Source organism: Lucilia sericata, unplaced genomic scaffold (genome assembly GCF_015586225.1).
Source record: "Lucilia sericata isolate MDLA Ls3-8-SP2 unplaced genomic scaffold, ASM1558622v1 Contig000046F_arrow, whole genome shotgun sequence".
NCBI lineage: Eukaryota > Metazoa > Arthropoda > Insecta > Diptera > Calliphoridae > Lucilia > Lucilia sericata.
The window spans coordinates 1-21,905 of record NW_023994084.1 but is presented as its reverse complement, the minus strand read 5'-3'; the positions used below and the strand labels follow the sequence as shown (position 1 = coordinate 21,905).

The window sequence follows — 21,905 nt, the reverse complement described above, 5'->3', positions numbered from 1 at the left end:
ATCTTGTGACCAACATACTTATTGTCCTACAGACCTCAATAACAATCTCGATCAAATTGACTTTCATTGATCATTTCTAGACCTCTTATCAGTTCTACCTCTCTATTCACATCCAGCCAAAGCTTTTCTAACAAAAATATTAACATGAAGTGTTATAAGCGTCGGATATATTAAACTTCTAATATCCTTTCGAGCTCTGACAGCGGTTGATCACTTTCAGGGTCAGTGAATGTTAGGTAGTGCTCGAAAAGAGTCGCAGTTCAAGAACTAGCATTATACTTTACTTTTAAGGAAAGACCCTATGAGCAGTACGAACGAAGTCGCTGATCGTGTAGCGATTTTTGCATCTTAGTACTTTGCACATTACAAGAAGTCCTTGTCTTTTTGTTCAGCGTCTCTGGATCTTTTCCAAAGCCTTATCGTCGTTTTCATTAATAGAATGAATGTTTTCATTATCAGCATAATTATATTTGTAGTTGTTTGCGAAACGTTGCAAAGTTTGGAGGGCGAAACGGAGGCGAAGATGGTGCTGTAATCCGAGTTTCCCATTTTCATACTTGTCAATATGTGAAGTGAGAAAATGGTCAATGGTTGGCATTGGTTCCTTTCACAACATGATAATTTATCATGTCTGGAGTTGCATGATATGATTTGTGAGCAAAGAGGAGTTGTAAATTACAGGAGAAGACCAAGGATTTATCTGAGGCTGTCACAACTTGTGGAATATTTCACTGTTCAATCGATTTTACAGTGGAATGTGTTTCTCTGAAATTAGGAAACCTTTTCCGGATTTAATTTGTGATCGATAGGTTAGAGGACCACAATTTACCACTTCCGAACAGCTGCCGAATTTTTTCAGTCCCGTATTACTTCCATAGTTAAAAATAGATTATCATGATTTGGAATTTTGTATAGCGGTCTTACTTTTTGGTCACAGTTGGAATTAGAGCATTCAGAGTATTTCTAAATTCTAAAAAGTCAAAATTTATATTGAGTCAATTTTGAATAAATTTTCGGACTTATCCCTACTTTTCAAATGGTGATAATGTAGTCTCATTAGAAGTGGTTCTACTATTTTGTTGGATTTTTATTTTTGTCAACAAGTGTTTGTTGGATATTTGTGGCTCTCAAGCCTCTAAGAAAATTCGCTAATCTTGTTTTATATCGCCTCGCCTTAAACATTAAGATTTGTTAACAAAATTTCTTATCTCTCCTCCTTTTTTTACATTTCTTTTTAAACCACAGGTGATCTAAAAAGCCGTGATATTTGCTACACTCTTGTTTTCTTGACTATGACGTTTATGTTTTCAACTTTTTTCTATATAAAATTTTTATTACAAGTTTTTATGTATTCGATAAATATCATCGTCATCATCATAATCATCAACGTTATCGTCATCGTTGTTGTTTCCACTTGGGATATGTTGTTTATTTATGTTGCGTTTTAATATTTTGTTGTCTCTATTTTTTGTTTTGTGTGCCGTTTGTTGACAATTTCCCAAGCTTTAAACAAATGTCAAGTTTGTATATTTTGTTAAATAAATTTAAAATTAAAATAATGCAACAGCGTCAGCGGCAACAACGCAAAAAAAAAAGTTGCATTTTGATACGGTTTTATGATTTCTCTTTATTGGTCATATCACTTTACTTTATGTCTCCAGTGGTTGTATATTGCCAGCGTATTTAAATGTACTACTGTGAGTACCCACCCCGGTCTTTTAAAACATTGTCCGTACATTAAAACTCGCTTGGACATGCAACAGTGCCACAAACCACATATTGTGAGGGTACATTAATGGTATTTACATATAGAGAGTGATTCAATATTTTATATACGAGGTCAGCTTGTAAGGAATTTAGTATTTTTTTGAAGGAAATTATCTTAATTCATTGGCACAGATGTCTCGTTTTGTCAATAAAAAGTCTTCATCTACAATTCAAAATAGTTGTTGAGAAAAACATTTGGGATTTTAATGTCATTGAATTTTAAAACTGCCATCGTATTTTGAAATCGTGTTTATTTCATAAGGGTTGGGCAAGGGCGCTAATGTGGAATTTGTATTCTTGTTAGGGTCAATGGTTAGTTCTTTGTCACTTCGTCATAAGTTTCAGATACACCATCCTTTAAATGACAAAATCGGACTTGTTTAGACTATCCAAATGTTTGTCTCTCCAATTATGATAGATATAGTTTTGTATGTATAATTTATGATAATCATTTTCTATTTTGGGACATTTTGACACTTACAATTACTAGTTTTATTTACATATACTCATATACTCTATTACAAATAAAAATCACTTGATATTTCACTTTAATTTAAATAATATTTTAACATGCGACACGCAATTTCATAATTGTAATATTATCTGGTAACATTGTTTTCAATTAATTTAACTAATTGTGAGTTTTGCTTAAATTAAATTCAATTACTGTTTTGATATATCGTATGATAAATTACTTATCATCACTGTATGGTTTTTCTTTAAGCGGTCATTCGCCATAAATGGAAATCAGATGTCTCTTGTAAAGAAGGTCTCAGGCTGATACTGAAAGTTAAATTCATACTGAGCTTTCTAAAACTGTACTTAATGGAGAGTTCCTACTTTAATATTTCCGCACAAACTGCATAAATAAAACTCTTGTATAAAGTAAGCCAAGTTTGGAAGGATATTTGTCCAAACATACAGTGCATAGGAGGTATGCCAATGATGGACCAATTAGTTCTGTCTTTTATTCCCCCATTTGTTAATTTTGGTATAAATATATCTACATTATTCTACTTTCACACTTTCGTTTAAGAACGACTCCTTAACTGACCACTCATTTCCCTGGATCGAATATATTCTGAATCCTGCAGGGATTTAATACAGTCGAGAAGACATTTTGATCGTATTACATTAGAATTGAAAGATTGAAATAGACATCACATTCTATTCTTCTGGCTAACATATCAATGTCGTAAATTTCTCCCTGGAAAACGAAGATTGTATTAGACCAAAAAATATCCGAATCTGTGCTTACAGACCAGCAATGTATTGTCAGCATTCTGATCTGGAAATTCCGAAGTACTGTATAATCTGCCTATAGTCAGAAAATCGGCGTGAACATCTTATAATTGTTACAGTGTCACTCTTTGAGTCAAAAGTCTGATTTAGTAGATGAATTCGATATAGACTTCGAGGGAATATATTTCTAGCTAGCCTTCCTAAAATATAGAGCTCATCGATCTAGTAAGAAAGGTAAGACGAATTTATACTTTCCAGCACTCAGGAGATGACCACTATTCATGCAATATATTGTGTTGCAACTTGGAAAATTATGTATGAAAGAGTCATGTAGGGAGTAGTGTTTTAAATGTTTTTACATCGAAAGAGACGGGAAATACTTCTGCAGGAAGACTGTTCAACATATGAACCCCAGCAAAAAAAGAACTTCCAAAGAAGCGAAAAAGAAGTAGAATTTACTTTATGGAAGTACTGAAAAAGACCTGCAGAAGTGATGATGTGTGCTTTTAATTTGATTCCAAATACACTACTTCTAAAGTAATTCTCAAGAAGTAAAATTTATGTTCTTTTCTTGGAAGTCATTTTCGCTTCTTCGGAAGTCATTGTACATCACTGCCACAGAAGGTTAAAAATTCACTTAGTGCTACTTTTGAAGTGGTGATAAACCAACGGGTGCTGAAATCGACTCCATTACCTTGACCATATTTGGAGATTGTTATCAAGTTGTGGCTGAGAGATTCATTAATGTTATGCTTCCTATCTCCAAGAGGCTTACCCTATTCTTGAACGAATAAGAATGACAGATGTTGCTTTCATCTGAGAAAGAATAGAAAGGGTTGGAAGTTTAATAAAGAAGCTTATCTATGAAAATAAAAAACAGAATGGGTGAAGAATTGTGTCCCTGAATTTCGTTCAAACCCGTTGGATAAAATTCCATCTATGAAAACTCGTACAATGAAGACTAGTGCTTTACGTGAACACCTGCCGTGTTGTCCTATTTCACGGTGGTCTTTTTCAACCACTGGCTGATCTTCTGTGACGACTCACCATCGCCTCTTTGTGTATCTTAGACGCAATTTTTGTACATGGTTGTGTACAAACACTTTGCTCAAGTATTTGAGCTATCCAATCTCTGACCATTGCTTAATTTCCGAGATACAAGAACTTCCGTTTGAAACCACGGAGATGGAATGGCCTCTGTTGAGTCGGCAACAGCACCAAGAGACGTTATTAGGAAGACCGAAACACGAATCCATCAAATAAACCGAGGACTTTCTTCTTACTCACCTTTCATCCATCACTATTCAACCCACCACACATTCGACACACTCAATAGAGAACAACATCCGACACACTCACTGTAAAGGCGGGTAAGATCTGTATACCCCTGTCAGTCCTTTAACCGACAAATTCTCTTCCCGCGAATTTGGGTTTAAACCACAGCCACTACGTGGATCTCGAAGGAACCTCAACTAACTGACCAGACAGGACGAAGTCCTGCGGGTAACTGGTCACCCGTAGTACCAGATCACTTGGTTCTCTGGTTCGACCCCATGTCAAATCATTCCAAGGAAAGGACGAGGGTACATTTGATCATCACCAGTTTATAGTCCCGGCAGACTAGGGGTATTGGTAGTACCTCTTTTCCCCGGGATTGTAATCACACCAAGATGGGGTCTTTCATGAAGGTAACATTCTCCCAGGGGGAGACAACTCGTACAGTGCGATCTATGAGAAAGCTCGAAATAAATCGATAGAAATTATTACCAAAACCATAAGCAATTAGTTTTAATAGGAATACACTATGTTACACTCTATCGAACGCTTTGGAAGTATCCGGAGCCACCACGTTACTTTCGTTCAAATGTTGAACTATCTTACCGATAGGTAGTCTAAATAGTCTTCCATAGATTTTCCAATACGAAAGCCTGGATATTTATCGTACTTTTCATGACAAAGTGTTAAACATATAGGGCGGTAATTATGAGGGTTGTAAGTAGTTCCCATTTTAGGAGTTTCAGTTATATTTGTAAACTTCAAATATGCAGGAAATTTGGAGACATTATATCGAGTGATGAAAGGATTAACAAATGGAAGAAGATCATTTCTTTAAGAACAGTAATGGTATGCCATCTAGTCAAGTATTCTCCAAAAAAGAATCAAGCAATCCGTGCTTAAACAATCTAGATCAGTTTCAATAGTACGGTAAGTCCGGTTTGCCTTAAATCAAGTACAAAATGCTTGAATCCAAGTAAGAAAGTGTTGATTTTAGCGCGACTTTAGCTAAAATCTCAGAACGTACTTGTGTTAAGAAATGTTCTCTTGATTTAATCTCGATTCCATGCTTAATGTATGTCCGATGTTGTAATTATCCACTTAAGTACGAATGTACTTGATTTAATCCAAAATATGCTTGCTGCAAGCATTTTGAACTTGATTCAAGCCAACCCGAACTTATCGAAACTGATCTGGATTGACTTAAGTACCCTTTTAACTAGACTAGACTAGAGTTCGGAACTCTTTTCTGAAGCTTTTCTTAAGTTGCTAGCTTGTTGGCATAGGCCTGCGATTTAATGTTACCCCAAAGAAAAAAGGTATAAACTGTCCGCACGTCCGTCCGTCGACAATCAATACCATTTTAAACCTTGTAAAATGTTTAACTTATAAATTAAATATCTCATAATACGATATGATCATAGAGCATTTCGACTGCAAAACAATTTAAAGTCTTTTGAATTTATTTAATTAATATTGGCAGGAAGGTTACTAGACAAAAGTGTTGTCAACTAAAGTAATTAAAATTTTTAGACATCTTTTTTTAAACTCAAGAAATACATACCAAATACATACGTTAAATTGTTAAATATGTGTGAAATTGAGATGTTTAATTATAAATTTATTTGGGACACTGAACTCCAAACATAAAAATCCATAGTGGTCGAAAGGCAGCAACGCCAAATGAATTTGACACTTTTGGCTGGTTACAACACAAAAAGAGTTTCTTTCTCTCCCAAGGCCTGTTATAATTGTTTAGTCATTATAAACATAATCACTAATTAACATCTGATACTTGTTTCCCTGGACAACCAGCGACTGTCTGTGCCGTTTAGCTTTGGGGCACAATGTAATGATGGTATATTTCGTTACACGTTTAATGACAGTCACTTGTGGTCAGCTGGACGGAACACTAGAAGGACAGACATGTAAGCAGCCAAATAGATAATCACATTCTTCTGTCATAAAAAAAGGAGAAAATTCCAGTAAATTACCATAAAGTTTTTCTTTCACTTTTTTATAAATTTGTATATTTTTTTGCTCTTAGTCTATTGTTTTCTTTTGCTGGGTTTGCGTTTTATTGGCAGCCTGTAATTTGATGAAACATTATCATTAAATTGTTTTATAAAAGGTGGCAAATTAATTGGATTTGCTCATTTATTTGTATGTTGTCATTAATTTGAGCATTAATGGGAATGTGTGACCACGATTATAACAATGGCGTTGACTATGACCATGATGGCGCGATGATGGCTTTGATGATGACATGCGCTGTAAACATGCAAATTTTCTTTTAATTTTTCCACACTTGTAAATCATTGCCACCGATTTTCTTTCTATTTGTATGTTTTATTAATTATAGGTCTTTTATTGTTAGCTTGTGATATCCATCAATATCTCAATTACTTTTTTTAATCAGAAATTTTGTTATATGATATTATTGATATCTTTAGGGTATAAATCTAAGTCGTTTTGTATGCAGTGTCTTGTTTTTAATTTTAGTTTTATTAAAAAAAAAGATTTTTGCATTTATTGCTTATTTCTTTGCCTGGCCTCTGGGAAAATATTTAATTAAATAAAAAATTAATTTAGTATTTAATTGGTTTAATAAAAATGTTGGTTTCATTTTGAAATGTATTCACAGAGACACGTTTTTTTTTCATTTTCTATATGATAAAATAATTATATAATTAAATACAAAAATTTATATCTTAATTGTACAATAATATACAATTAAAAGAGTTTAATTCATTTTTTATTAATGTTTCCTTTATGAGTGGAATTTTAAGAGGATTATTGTTCGTAGAATATGCATGACTTCATGTTTGAATTTATAAATCCAAAGGTAAAACTGATAAGAAATGTGCTGTAGATAAAACTTCACAGGTCCGTTAAAAAAATTTTTGATCACTTAAGTTCGGACAGATTAAAAGGAGGATATACCCCTGTTAAGTGCTCTTTTACATGGAAGATGTTCAAAAACTATTCTTTGAAACTGATTCGCAAAAAGGCAAGATCTTCGCGTATCAAAGTACTAACGCGCAAAAAAGCTGTATACGAGCAACGTCTTCATTGAAAGGATCTTACTGCCCGACGAAACAGTAAAAGTTTCCGGCCATTCGTTAAAAGAGTAAAGGATGGCCAAAAATTCACTGACGTGATTGATAAAGCTAAACTTTTATCTCAATTGTTTTTTCAAAATCGAACAGCTAAAAAGGAAACAGCGGATCTGATCTTAAATAAGGCTCCTTGGCCAAATGAATGTCGAAGAGCTTTACGTGTACACCTGCCGTGTTGGCCTATTTCAAGGTGGTCTTTTTCAACGACTGGGTGAGTTGATTTGACGACTCACCACCGCCCCATTGTGCTGGCTGTGCCGGTCCATGTACAAGCAGTTTGCTCAAGTACTCGAGTTATCCAATATCTTGCCATAGTAGTTCCTTGGGGGAATGATAGGTGTCATGAGTCAAGCTTAATCTAACCCTGACAAAGGAAAAGGCAATCAGTGGTTAGAGTCGATAGAAAGGGCGAATATAACATCAGGTGACACTCTGTCCTTACAAACATTCTCATCATCTTAAGACTCACCCCAGTGCATTCCTGGGCCCCTTAGTTGAGCATGTCTTAGAGTAAACCATGAAGGAAAATCGCCAACAAATTAAAGATTAAGGTATTACAAATCCACAAAGTCTCAACCAACTACATCGTCACTCCTTCTCTCATTCCGACATCTCCACAGATACAATTCAGGATCCCCGTCCCTCAGATACAAGAATTCGATGGTACATCTCGCTCCAACACATGGCCAATCTTTGCATTATCTCCTAGAAACTAGGAGCGGTAACAGAAACATATCCCGGAAATTGTATATTTCACCGTGTATTAAGCTTTTATTCACAGCCACTACGTGGGTCCTGAAAGAACGTCATCCAGCTAGAACAAAGTCCTGTGGACAACTGGCCACCAGTAGTACCAGATTATATGGTGCTCTGGTTCGACCACATGTCAAATTCCAAGGAAAGACCGAGGGTATATTTGACATAACCAGTTTATAGTCCCGGCAGACTAGAGGTACTGGTACCACCTCTTTACCCCGGGATTGCAATACATCAAGTTTGGGTCTTCATCAAGGAAACATGCCCGGGGCATTCTCCTGGACCAAATGTCATTCCAGCACTTGTCTTGTGCCCTTTAACGCTTCTTTGCGTTCTTGCAAGCTAGAAGTTTGCTAATTTTACATCAATTCCCAAAAGGAAGAGACTAGCAACTCTGAAAATTGCGCCCTATTGCAATTTGCTCTGCACTTATCAAAGTCGTAGGAAGTATGGTAAACCATATTGTCAAATATTTATAATTCAACAATTTACTTAGCGACAGCGGTCGTTCTACTGTAGGCCTACTAGTCATGGAATAACACCATTTCGTAGAGTGTTGGCTCTAGATATCAAAATTAATCTTGCTTTTGATGTCACTAATTACTTCTCTTGATTTATATCGATTTTACTCAAGGATCGCTCAATACGAGTTTTTATAGTTAGAATATCATCAAACGAATTCAATAGCGCAAGGTTCCGCTCTCAATCTATTTTTCGACTCTATAAATGGCCTTCTACTTCCAACCCCATCTACACTTTTGCAAATGACAGCAACATTTGACTTCCTTAAGTCCCCTTCCCTAAATAGCAAAAATGTATTAACTCTTTTGTTATCTTATTTCTTTTAGAATAATAAATCCAAAACCAAATCCCCAGATTAGAGCCGTTTATGTAGCAATGATAGCTTTAATGTTCCTGTTTTTTTTTACAGATATCTCGGATCAATGTCTGAAAAGACTTCTCATTTTCTGTTCGTTTAGATTCTCTATGTCTAATTTGCTCTCCTTGTCTCGAAGTGTATTAGCTCTTTTGTTATCTTATTTCTTTCAGAATTACTAATCTAAGGAACTAAAAACACTTGGGTTTCAAATGTAAATCCCCTTAGAGCCTTTCGTGTAGCAGTAGATCCCAATCAATGTTATCTTTAATGCTTGTGTTGCCCATAATCTTTTCAAATAATGTCTCAAATTCCAACAACTTCTGTCTCTGATATTTGTTGGAGTATACACATGACCTATGGTCGCCTTTCTCCAATTCATATCGTACAGACATTTCGATGTTGGGAATGACCAGTAATGAACTTGATATAGGCCCTTAAATGAAATTAAATGAAGGTGAAGTGAACTCTCCTTCAGATGCCCATATCACTATTGCAGAATAACGACGAGCAATATTGACGATCATTCTATATGATCGTAGAATATAGAAGTTTCACAATTAATTTCTCATTTCCTCCACATCTACTTTTGTCACATCACGTCAAGCATTATTAACTGAATTTATCTTTGGAACCTTTCAGAGAATGGCCATATGTAATTGAGAGAATTTATTTCTTAAAATGCATCTAGATCACCTAAAAATTTGTTGAAACTTGGCGAAAAAATAAAATAATTTTGAAAATTTAAGCCTAATAATTCGACATACAAACAAATACACAACTACTGCAACCCTGTTAACAAATTGCATTTTTCCTAATAATAAGGCAATTTGTTAACGATAACTGTTTATACTTTCAGTTTATAAGATTCCCCACGAATATTCTTCTCATTCATAAAATTCATACTATTTGTTTCTCCCGCCTTTTGTTTTTTGGTAATGATAAATTAACTTGTTTAACATGAACGACTAAAATTTAATACCACTGTGTTTTACAGTTAGTTAGTTGGCTGGTTCGAAAGGTTTTGCTATTTATGCCTCCATTTTTTCATTATAGCAGTATTTTATTTCATCAACATCGTGTTACAAAGTGTTAAGGTCATAATCTTTCTCGCTCTCCTCCAATATCGCTAAATGCGATCAATAAATTAAGCGATTAAAGATGAAGAATGGTTGTGTTTTATACGGAAAACAACAGTAATAATAATAACAATGTAAAAAAAACGACAACATCCTTTCATTTCTTCTACACAGAGTCAAACTTCTTTTTTTATTTCTTTTGCTAAAGTTTCGTATAAATCCAAAATCTAGAAATACAAAGAAATAAAACGTGATTGAACTTTAACTTATTTCGTTGTTGTTGTTTTCTTTCATTATTTTTATTGTAGTAGTTGTTACTTTGGCAACTAATAAAAACAAAATTGAAAAGAAAACTGATCTACATCTATCTGGGTAATTTGATGACCCCATTTATTCATTTATTTTACAATGATTGAAGAATGACTGACTTACTGACTGTACGAAATGAATCATTGTTGCAAAGTGATTATGAAGTTCCTCTTCATTGAATGTTACCAGATTGAAAATTACGCAATTTATGTTTTTCATTAAAAATTTAAACGATTTTCCAAGTCGATGTAGAACTTACATTGAGTATTCAACTCCCTAGTTCTTATATATCTTGAAACATAGGGAAAAGGATGGAAAAGGAAACACTTTCAATGTAATGGTTATCGCAACCTTTCGATGACGTATGTTGCTGGAAGACGCATATAGTATCAGCCAATCTGAGACTGACCAAGTGGACAAAGATACTAGAAGATACAGATTGTCCATATCTTGCTCTGATCTAGAAAGTTCAACTATAATCTTGATATACCCACCAAATTAGTGTTGCTACTTTCTTTGGCATATCAACTAGATGTTTTCGGACATTAATTGGGTCATCACGAGTAATTACAGAATAGTCAGTTAACGTCTGAAACAATAGATCTTTGTTTATAGTTTTCAAATTTGCTTCCATGACTCCAGACTATAACTGTGTGATCTTAATGGTATTGAGTGTGTTTAAGATTAAAGGAACTAAGATTCTCAATCTGAAAACTTCTGCCTTAGTTGTTTAATATATGTATATATAACGGTCTTTCAGACTCCCTTACGGATGTAGAGTATTTCAAGCAGAGATCCTGGTGATCTGGAAAGCGAAGGAACTGATTACGGAATGAGGTTGGACGAACTAGCTAGATTAGGTTCGAACCTTGATATAGCGGCCAGGAAAAGGTTGGTAAAACCACCCATTTGTCACTATATAAGGTTTATATCCGAGAGAATACGTGATATCATCAACCAGTCCTGGAATAGTAGATTGAATTGCGAAATATCAAAGGCCCTCTTACCAAATCTTGATATGGGTGCTACCAAAATACTTATAGGACTGGATAGACGCAGTCTAAAGTCAGTAACTGAGACAGTAGTATTGCAGGTTATGCAAAGATGAGGAAGAAGTAGAGACGATCGAGCATATTATTTGCCAATGTCCTAGGATACAGAATCTCAGGCTGAAATGGCTAGGGAATAGGTTCCACGGCGAACTGGGGGAAATTGCGGCACTTAACCCTCACAGTCTGCTAGGTTTTTCTCTTATAATTAATTTATTAGTTTATTTATTTCTTAGGGTGAGAACTTGACAAATATTCTTGGTTGTATCCCATTGTATTATATAGACCCGTTTTCCTTTCATTTATCCTCTTTGCCTATCTTCTTGCTTTCTTATCTTGTTGCAGTGTTCCTTGTTCACTGTTTTTGAATCATCACTTCTTGAAGGGAGTCACAATGGACCTTATGGTCTCCAAGTGGATATACACCGTTGTTTTTATAGTGTATAACCCTTCTTAACTTAACCTATTCCCGTGTGTCCTTGTACCATATGATACAAAGCATATCTTTAAAAGAGTGTTCGGTTAAGGCTCTCTTAAAGTCCATTACGGTCTTTAATTTAACCAGTTACTTGATATCGCCCTAATTGACAACATTTGATAAGTTTACACATTCCGTTTTTGCACCGACTTCTGCTTGGTTAGTGGTAGTGTTGTGATTAGGTAAAGTCTACTGTGTGTAGTAGTGTACTACTGTTTCTGGCTGTTCAATTTAGTACCGTCATTTATCCCCCAGTTTAGAGAAGTTTGGACCATGATATTCAGATTGAATTGTGAAGATGAATATTATATTCAGACCGATTCGATTTTGATCGGACTTCAATTATGAAATATTTTTTTAGTTTTTGTTTTAAGATATTTAAATTCTTAATATACTAGCAACGCTTAAATGTCCTTGAATGATCATAAATTAATAACATACATACGAAGTTCAGCTTATTGTCAGAGAAATTCTTAAGTAGTTTTTAAGCTTTTCACCGTTAAAAACAATTTAAATTAATCTGGCAGCACAAATTTCTTTTTGAGCCACAAATTGTCATTCTTTCTATTTTTATTCGCGTTATTATTACTGTTGCTGATAAAAACAATTTTATTGTCGTAACTTAAAAGTGTTTTTATTGAAACAACAGAAACAAACAAAAAATACAGAAGTTAGTTGCTCCTGTAAATAATTTTTGCACCCATAATGTCTGACTGTCAGTCGTTAAATAACGTTGACAGTGATGGCTTTTCTTAGATGTGATTATGCCCCATCAGCTTAGCGCTCAGCTGAGCCAAGTAGTCAACGCCATTATCATCGTAGACTTCTTTTCGACTACCATAAACTACAATGCTGCAATATTCAGCTAGAAGAGCTTTATGTTGTCTTTATACAACGTTTGACTGTCTTTTTTGTCTACAACAACTTTACAATTGATAATGAAATTTATCCAGATTAGACAAGTTTTATGTATTTTTTTATGTTTAGCTTATTTTTAACCACTTGCTGTTTACATTTTTTTTGTTTTACGCAAGTAGTTTTGAAAATTTATGAGCCATTAACCATTTGGATTTATGGCGAACAATTCCAAACGATCAAGATCCAGCACTATGACCACCATCACCATACTTCTTGTAACAATCATCATAACCATTATAAGCATGATGATGATAATGATATTCGAGAGCATCATCATGATGATTTTGTTAGTTTGTAACTAACACGTTGTGCTTAGCATCTTGTTTTATTCAAGAAAAGTGAATAAACTAAACGAGCTATAAACATGATTAGGCATTATGCTCCAAGCATTATAGATCATCATTTTTTCTTGATGATGATTTTTTTTCGTCGTCGTCTTTAAGATCAGTCTGGGATGTTTAAAAGCATTTGTTATAGCCATTGAATATTAACTGGATACAAAGTGGCGAAAGAAGTCTCACCAAATTTGAAAGAAAAAAATGTAAAAGTTTACGCTTGAATTCACCGAATCTTGTGTACCCTCCAATTGACAGGTGAAATTTGTTTAAAAAGTTGTTTTTATGATTGAAATTTAAGTTGTATTATTATCAATTGATTCGAATTAGTGATATTGGCGATCAATTTTATATTCGCAAAATCAGAGAAATGTAGAGACTTTTGTATAGTCTGGGTTATAGTCCCATCTATAGTCTGCACTATAGTCTCGTCTATAGTCTGCACTATAGTCTCGTCTATAGTCTGGGTTATAGTCCTATCTATAGTCTCGTCTATAGTCTGGACTATAGTCTCGTCTATAGTCTGGACTATAGTCTTCTATAGTTTGGACTATAGTCTCGTCTATAGTCTGGACTATAGTCTCGTCTATAGTTTGGACTATAGTCTCGTCTATAGTTTGGACTATACTCTTCTATAGTATGGACTATAATTTCGTCTGTAGTATGGACTATAGTGTCGTCTATAGTCTGGACTATAGTGTCGTCTATAGTCTGGACTATAGTGTCGTCTATAGTCTGGACTATAGTCTCGTCTATAGTCTGGACTATAGTCTCGTCTATAGTCTGGACTATAGTCTCGTCTATAGTCTGGACTATAGTCTCGTCTATAGTCTGGACTATAGTCTCGTCTATAGTCTGGACTAGAGTCTCGTCTGGAGTCTGAACTATAGTCTCGTCTGGAGTCCGGACTATAGTCTCGTCTATAGTCTGGACTATAGTCTCGTCTGAAGTATGGACTGTAGTCTCGTCTATAGTCTGGACTATAGTCTCGTCTGTAGTATGGACTATAGTCTCGTCTATAGTCTGGACTATAGTCTCGTCTATAGTGTGGACTATAGTCTCGTCTATAGTCTGGACTATAGTCTCGTCTATAGTCTGGACTATAGTCTCGTTTATAGCCTGGACTATAGTCTCGTCTATAGTCTGGACTATAGTCTCGTCTATAGTCTCGTCTATAGTCTGGACTATAGTCTCGTCTATAGTCTCGTCTATAGTCTGGACTATAGTCTCGTCTATAGTTTGGACTATAGTCTCCTCTATAGTTTGGACTATAGTCTCGTCTATAGTCTGGACTATAGTCTCGTCTATAGTTAGGACTGTAGTCTCGTCTATAGTCTGGACTATAGTCTCGTCTATAGTCTTAACTATAGTCTTAACTATAGTCTCGTCTATAGTTTCGTCTATAGTATGGACTATGGTCTCGTCTATAGTATGGACTATGGTCTCGTCTGTTGTATGGACTATAGTGTCGTCTATAGTCTGGACTATAGTCTCGTCTATTGTCTGGACTATAGTCTCGTCTATTGTCTGGACTATAGTCTCGTCTATAGTCAGGACTGTAGTCACGTCTATAGTCAGGACTATAGTCTCGTCTATAATCAGGACTATAGTCTCGTCTATAGTCAGGACTATAGTCTCGTCTATAGTCAGGACTATAGTCTCGTCTATAGTCAGGACTATAGTCTCGTCTATAGTCAGGACTATAGTCTCGTCTATAGTCAGGACTATAGTCTCGTCAGGACTATAGTCAGGACTATAGTCTCGTCTATAACTAGGACTATAGTCTCGTCTATAGTCAGGACTATAGTCTCGTCAGGACTATAGTCAGGACTATAGTCTCGTCTATAGTCAAGGCTATAGTCTCGTTTATAATCAGGACTATAGCCTCGTCTATAACTAGGACTATAGTCTCGTCTATAGTCAGGACTATAGTCTCGTCTGTAGTCAGGATTATATGCTCATCTATAGTCAGGACTATAGACTTGTCTATAGTTTAGACTATAGTTTACAAACGGACTTTTCCACGGTCGGTCATTGGATAGGATCAGGCTGCGTTATTACCGATTGATTAAAAATATTACACTTAAAACCACTTCTGCACCTCTTTCTTTATTTTCATCACCTGTTTGAAATGAAACAACAATAACTACTAAAAAAGTCTTTAAAAAATAACCTTTTTTAAACAAATAATTATTTCTGTTTAAAATATTTGTTAATTTTTAAATTTACCAAATAAGTAAGTAGTTGCCTGGCTATACATAGTGATAGTTATTCATTGAAATGAGTAACCGATTAACATGTTCAAAAAATACCAGACATTACTCGCCTCATAGTGGTGGCGTTGATGGTGGTGGTGTTAGCAGAAGTAGGAGGTTGAAGCAGACTTTTAACATTAATGCTGTCACTTACTTGCAATACAGCAGTTGGTAGAAAGAAAGAAAAAAGAAGGGAGGAGAATGGCTGATGATGACATTGTTGATGGCAACTGGTAAATCTCATGTTTACATTTGTGTTGCAAATGTTTTCACAAATTATGTTCATTGAATAAGCTGCTGACTCCCTGTCTCATACTCTGACTCGGTGCAAAACAACAACTATGGACAGCAGTTATTGTTGTTGAAAACTTGTAGTGTTTTCTTGTTGTTTTTATTGTGGATTAAATTTCTATAGACCAGACTTGTTGGCTTTCAAAACAAATGCTAGAAAAATGTCTTTATTGAGATCATCATCATCATAATCTTTATAACAACAACATTATCATCGTCATGATCAATGATCATTGTAATAATCGTCAACATCTTCATCATCAAGCGATTTTTTTGCTTTGATCAACCAACGTATTGTTAGTCAGTTATTATTGTTGTCGTTGGTGTTGCTGCCGTTTTAGCCGTTTAAAACATTGACTGTTTTTTCAGCGTCAATTTGTTTTTTTTTTTTTAATGTATGAACATGAACTTGTTTAATATATTTTAACCATTATTGGTTTTTCAAAACTGCCCTTGTATGTGCAAAACGTAGACACGTTCGATCATCATTGATTTTATTTAATGTTGGGACATGTTTGTGTTGTGCCAGCCACTAACTGTAGGGGACAGTTTTTAATTTTTCATTTTCAACATTCTGGACTTCTTGTCTAGTTTAAAGTCTGAACTATAATTTATTCTACACTTTGGACTATATATTCGTAATTGCTATAGTATGCTATTATAGTCTCATTTGTTGTCTCATATAGACTGTAATCTCTTCTCATAGTTTGAACTCCATTCTGGACTGTAGTTTCGACTATACTCTGAACTAGTCCCGTCTATAGATGATACTACAGTCTTGCCTATAGTCTGGACTATAGTCTTGTTTATAGTTGTCTATTGTCTAGACTATAGTCTTGTCTATTTTCTGAACTATAGTCTTGTCTATAGTCTGGATTATAATCTTGTCTATAGTCTGGATTATAATCTGGATTATAGTCTGGACTATAGGCTGGACTATAGTCTGGAATATAGTCTTGTCTATAGTCTGGACAACACTCTTGTCTATAGTCTGGACTATATAGTCTTGTCTATAGTCTTGTCTTTAGTCTGGATTATAGTCTTGTCTATAGTCTGGACTGTAGTCTTGTCTATAGTCTGGACTGTAGTCTTGTCTATAGCCTGGACTACAGTCTATAGTCTTGTCTATAGTTTGGACTACAGTCTTGTCTATAGTGTGGACTATAGTCTTGTCTATAGTCTGGACTACAGTCATGTCTATAGTCTGGACTACAGTCATGTCTATAGTCTTGTCTATAGTCTGGACTATTGTCTTGTCTATAGTCTGGACTATAGTGGACTATAGTCTATAGTCTGGACTATAGTCTATAATCTGGACTATAGTCTTGTCTGTAGTCTGGACTATTGTCTTGTCTATAATATGGACTATAGTTTCGTCTATAGTCTGTATTATAGTCTCGTCTGTAGTCTGGACTATAGTTTCGTCTATAGTCTGTATTATAGTCTCGTCTATAATCTGGACTATAGTCTTGTCTGTAGTCTGGACTATTGTCTCGTCTATAGTCTGGACTATAGTATCGTCTATAGTCTAAACTATAGTCTCGTCTATAGTCTAAACTATAGTCTCGTCTATAGTCTAAACTATAGTCTCGTCTATAGTCTGGACTATAGTCTCGTCTATAGTGTAGACTAAGTTTGGACTAGTAGTCTATAGTCTGGATTAGTTTTTATTTTAGTTTATATTTTTAATAACTTCAAAAGCGATCTATGAATATCGACTTTGTCCAGTATTATTTCCAGACCTGTTTTAGTTAAGTTGTGTGTTAGGTTTTAAAAAAATGTGCGCAAAATCTGGTCTTGATCACCACCCGCTCTCGCTCTTATTGTGTACATTAAGTGGCTAAGCGTTTTCTAATAGTACAACATTATAAAATAATTTTTTTTCTATTTTTGCTATAATTTTTTAACAAGTATTTATAGTCTTTGATTTAATATCGTTTTATCTATTGCTTTCAAAGTGAGTCGTGGGTAAAAGCTGTTTAAAACATTCGCACCATATTTACTCGCGCTGTACACGTTCGTATGTCTGTTTGTTTCACAGTTTTTTTCGCCATTGTTGATCCATTCAATTGTCGCTTTGTCCGTCTGTTTTTCCGCCAATGAATGCAACACTTTCTTCATTATAGTTTTTTGTTTAACTTCTCTCTTGAAGACCATGAGGTGGATGAAGATGATGATGATGGTGCTGATGATTTTAAGTGTTTTTGATGCCTTACAGCCATCGTCATCGTGTTTAGATTCAACAATTTATCAAAGAAGTGTTAATACCGTGCCAATATTCAGTTGTTTTTGTTGTTGTTTGCTGGAAACTGTGTATATTTTTGTTATCGACTTTTAATATGTTGTAAATGATTTGTGGTCATTTCTTTTATTTCATGTTTTTATCGATTGTTTTTCTTTTCTTTTTGGCATTAACAACATTTATTTTACAAAATATTTCGCTTAGAATCAATAAATTTATTTATTTGAACACCCACCTTTTTTTAGTGTAGTAATGATTATTAAGTTTTATGTCTTCTTTGACTGTTTCAGTGAAGTCATTGCGGTGTTTGGACAAACACATTTTATTAGCTAATCGGCATCGTTTATAAACATATTGAATTTCGTATATGTCCGTGCCTATGTATTGGCCATGATCGTTTCTGAGATCGTAATGTAGATTTCTTCGGTTGTCCGTCCCGCAACTTTGACTGCGAGAAATTTTTTTATGAATTAGGGCGGTAAAGCGGACCAGGAACTAGCAAAACTAAAGCAGTATTGTGAACACTTCTAAACTTTTTCGCTATATCGCCATTAGATCGATTAACAACTGTAGAGTCTAGACCCATGTTGTACACTCATATAATAGGACTAAAATGACCATTGTTGGAGGTGATCAACGTGGCAAAACAAGATCCTTTAGGAAAAACAAAAAAAAAAAAAAACGTGGACTACTCTACTTGAAGATCAACTTTAGCTTCCAGAGGTCCTGCAGCCCTAATTACTGTAAAGGGGAAACGATTAAAGCTTAACATAAGTACCTGAGACTATAATAGACCATAGTCAACCTGAGGGTAAAATTAATACGGACAGATGGCAGCTTGATGAAAATGAGAATCGGGCGCTGCAAATCGACACATAAACAAAGAACTAGGATGTTTTAAAATTGTTCATCCTCGAGGCATACTTCTTTGGGGACCTCTGCCCGTGCCCCTGGTAGATCCACAAGGTCCAAATGCAATACATTAACTTGGCAACACAACAAAAACGTGGCCATTGAAGATCATCATTTGCTTCCAGAGATCCTGCAACCCTAATTACTAGAAAGCGGAAAAGATCAAGGGAACACAGGTGTCTTAGGGGAAGCGATTAAAGCATCTATCAGCTTAACATAAGTACCTAAGATACAAGAGACTATAATACATAGATTCAAGCTTATTAAGATAAAAATTGAGTCTTGCAAATCGATCCATAAACGAAGAAATTGGGTCGTTTTAAAAATTGTTCATACTCGAGATATACTACTTTGGGGACTTCTGGCCGCGTCTGGCCCACATGAAATACATAAACTCGATATTACTTCCTTTTATCTTATTGGACTAACCGATAAGAAGTTATAGATCTTTCCATCCTAAACTACTGTCCGTTTGTTGACGAACTGGAATTCAATGGCGCTAAATTGGTTTAATGTTCATTTATTTAGTATTTCATTCTGACCCAATACAAGTATAGAAATCATACCGCTGGACCTAAGCACGATAATATGCATAACTTTGTTGAAATTGAACTGGATTAATAATGATCAATCTAACTCATTTTCATTTCGAACCCATTTTCATCTTTTATTAAAAAGTATAATTCCATTGTTTAAATATCTATTAAGGTTTTCATTAGACCCAAAAAACAATACGTATTTCTAATAACCAAGTTTTTCTATTCCATATTTGTAAAATTTTACTTTTTCTTTTTCTCTATTTACAGATAAAACCAAAATAATGACTTATTCCCTTTTCAAATAAGGTAAGAATATACAAATACTACAGATATATATATGTTCAACATATTGCAACATTGTTGTGACTCTATGTTGCACATGTTCAATTTAAACAAATTTGCAAACAAGACACAAATAAACACCTGGATAACAAGTATTTGTTTGTGGCTGCTACAGTTTTCGTTTAAAATAAAATAAATTTTATTACCGCCTGTCAACGATTAAAATGCCACTGTCATAAAAAACCCCATTCAAATGTGTAACAAACAAACAAACTTGCTGTCATGACTAAACAATTAAATAAAAATATTTGTACTTATAAAAAAATTAAAAATAGCATGGAAAAAATATGTACATATGTATGTGTGTAGAATTTGCGGAAATATTTTCTTTAATTTTTTTTTTACTAAAAGACACTCCCCTCTTAAAGGCCGTCCAAAAATCTTTAAAATACACAATTATTTCTTTATTGTCCATTTGTCCAATGTGTGAATTCTTGAAATATTTCCAAATTAAGATTTCATTGATGAGGTTGATTGAGAAAAACAAAAATAAACTCAAAAAAATATGAATACAAAACAATTCTTTTTTACAATGTGCTACAATTATTTGCACATTTTTATGTATTTTTGCACTTGTATAGACAGCAAATATAAATATCTACAGACAGACATACATATTCGGTCGGTCATACTTCTGTCTCTATATAAATTTCTTTGCTTTTGACGCCATTTAATAATAGTGACAGGAAAACAAGATAAAAACCGACGAAAAATCACCAACAAATAAATAAAACAGAATTTTTATTTATATCCACGAACACACATGGCTTTTTGCACTCTTGCCCATCGACGATGTCGTAGACGTTAGCTTCGAGAACGCGCCAACAGCACCGGCATCTTTATATGAATTTGATTTTAAATATTCTACCTCAAAAATTCATTCAAAAAAATTTTGTTTGAAATGGTCAAATACAAATGTATTCAGTCGTTTATTCCGTAATTCCGCTGCATTTTAAATTAGTGATTTTAGTTGGGTAATTGAAATCGGTTATTTGAATCGGTCAATTTCGGACTATAGATCTGTCTATAGTCTGGACTATAGATCTGTCTATAGTCTGGGCTATAGATCTGTCTATAAACTGGACTATAGATCTGTCTATAGTCTGGACTATACATCTGTCTATAGTCTGGACTATAGATCAGTCTGTAGCCTGGACTATAGATCACTCTATAGTCTGGACTATAGATCACTCTATAGTCTGGACTATAGATCACTCTATAGTCTGGACTATAGATCACTCTATAGTCTGGACTATAGATCACTCTATAGTCTGGACTATAGATCACTCTATAGTCTGGACTATAGATTACTCTATAGTCTGGACTATAGATCACTCTATAGTCTGGACTATAGATCACTCTATAGTCTGGACTATAGATCACTCTATAGTCTGGACTATAGATCACTCTATAGTCTGGACTAAAGATCACTCTATAGTCTGGACTATAGATCACTCTATAGTCTGGACTATAGATCACTCTATAGTCTGGACTATAGATCATTCTATAGTTTGGACTATAGATCACTCTATAGTCTGGACTATAGATCACTCTATAGTCTGGACTATAGATCACTCTATAGTCTGGACTATAGACCACTCTATAGTCTGGACTATAGATCACTCTATAGTCTGGACTATAGATCACTTTATAGTCTGGACTATAGATTACTCTATAGTCTGGACTATAGATCACTCTATAGTCTGGACTATAGATCACTCTATAGTCTGGACTATAGATCATTCTATAGTCTGGACTATAGATGACTCTATAGTCTGGACTATAGATCACTCTATAGTCTAGACTATAGATCACTCTATAGTCTGGACAATAGATCACTCTATAGTCTGGACTATAGATCACAATATTGTCTGGACTATAGATCAGTCTATAGTCTGGACTATAGACCAGTCTATAGTCTGGACTATAGATCAGTCTATAGTCTGGACTATATATCAGTCTATAGTCTGGATTATAGATCAGTGTTTAGTCTGGACTATAGATCAGTCTATAGTCTGGACTGTAGATCAGTCTATAGTCTGGACTATAGATCAGTCTATAGTCTGGAATATAGATCAGTCTATAGTCCAGACTATGGATCAGTCTATAGTCCAGACTAT

At 34.7% G+C, this 21,905-nt stretch overlaps 1 long non-coding RNA gene across 3 annotated transcripts in view; it reads left to right on the top strand.

Annotated features, from left to right (window-relative positions):
• The window catches only part of LOC119615289, a 68,463-nt gene extending 48,703 nt beyond the window's left edge, over nucleotides 1-19,760 (top strand). For 2 of the 3 annotated variants that reach the window (XR_005232397.1, XR_005232399.1), the window contains exon 3: nucleotides 19,711-19,760. This is a non-coding gene — a long non-coding RNA (uncharacterized LOC119615289). The remainder of the gene's footprint in view (nucleotides 1-19,710) is intronic. The other variant, XR_005232398.1, reaches the window with a different exon arrangement.
• Nucleotides 19,761-21,905: the final 2,145 nt, after the last annotated feature.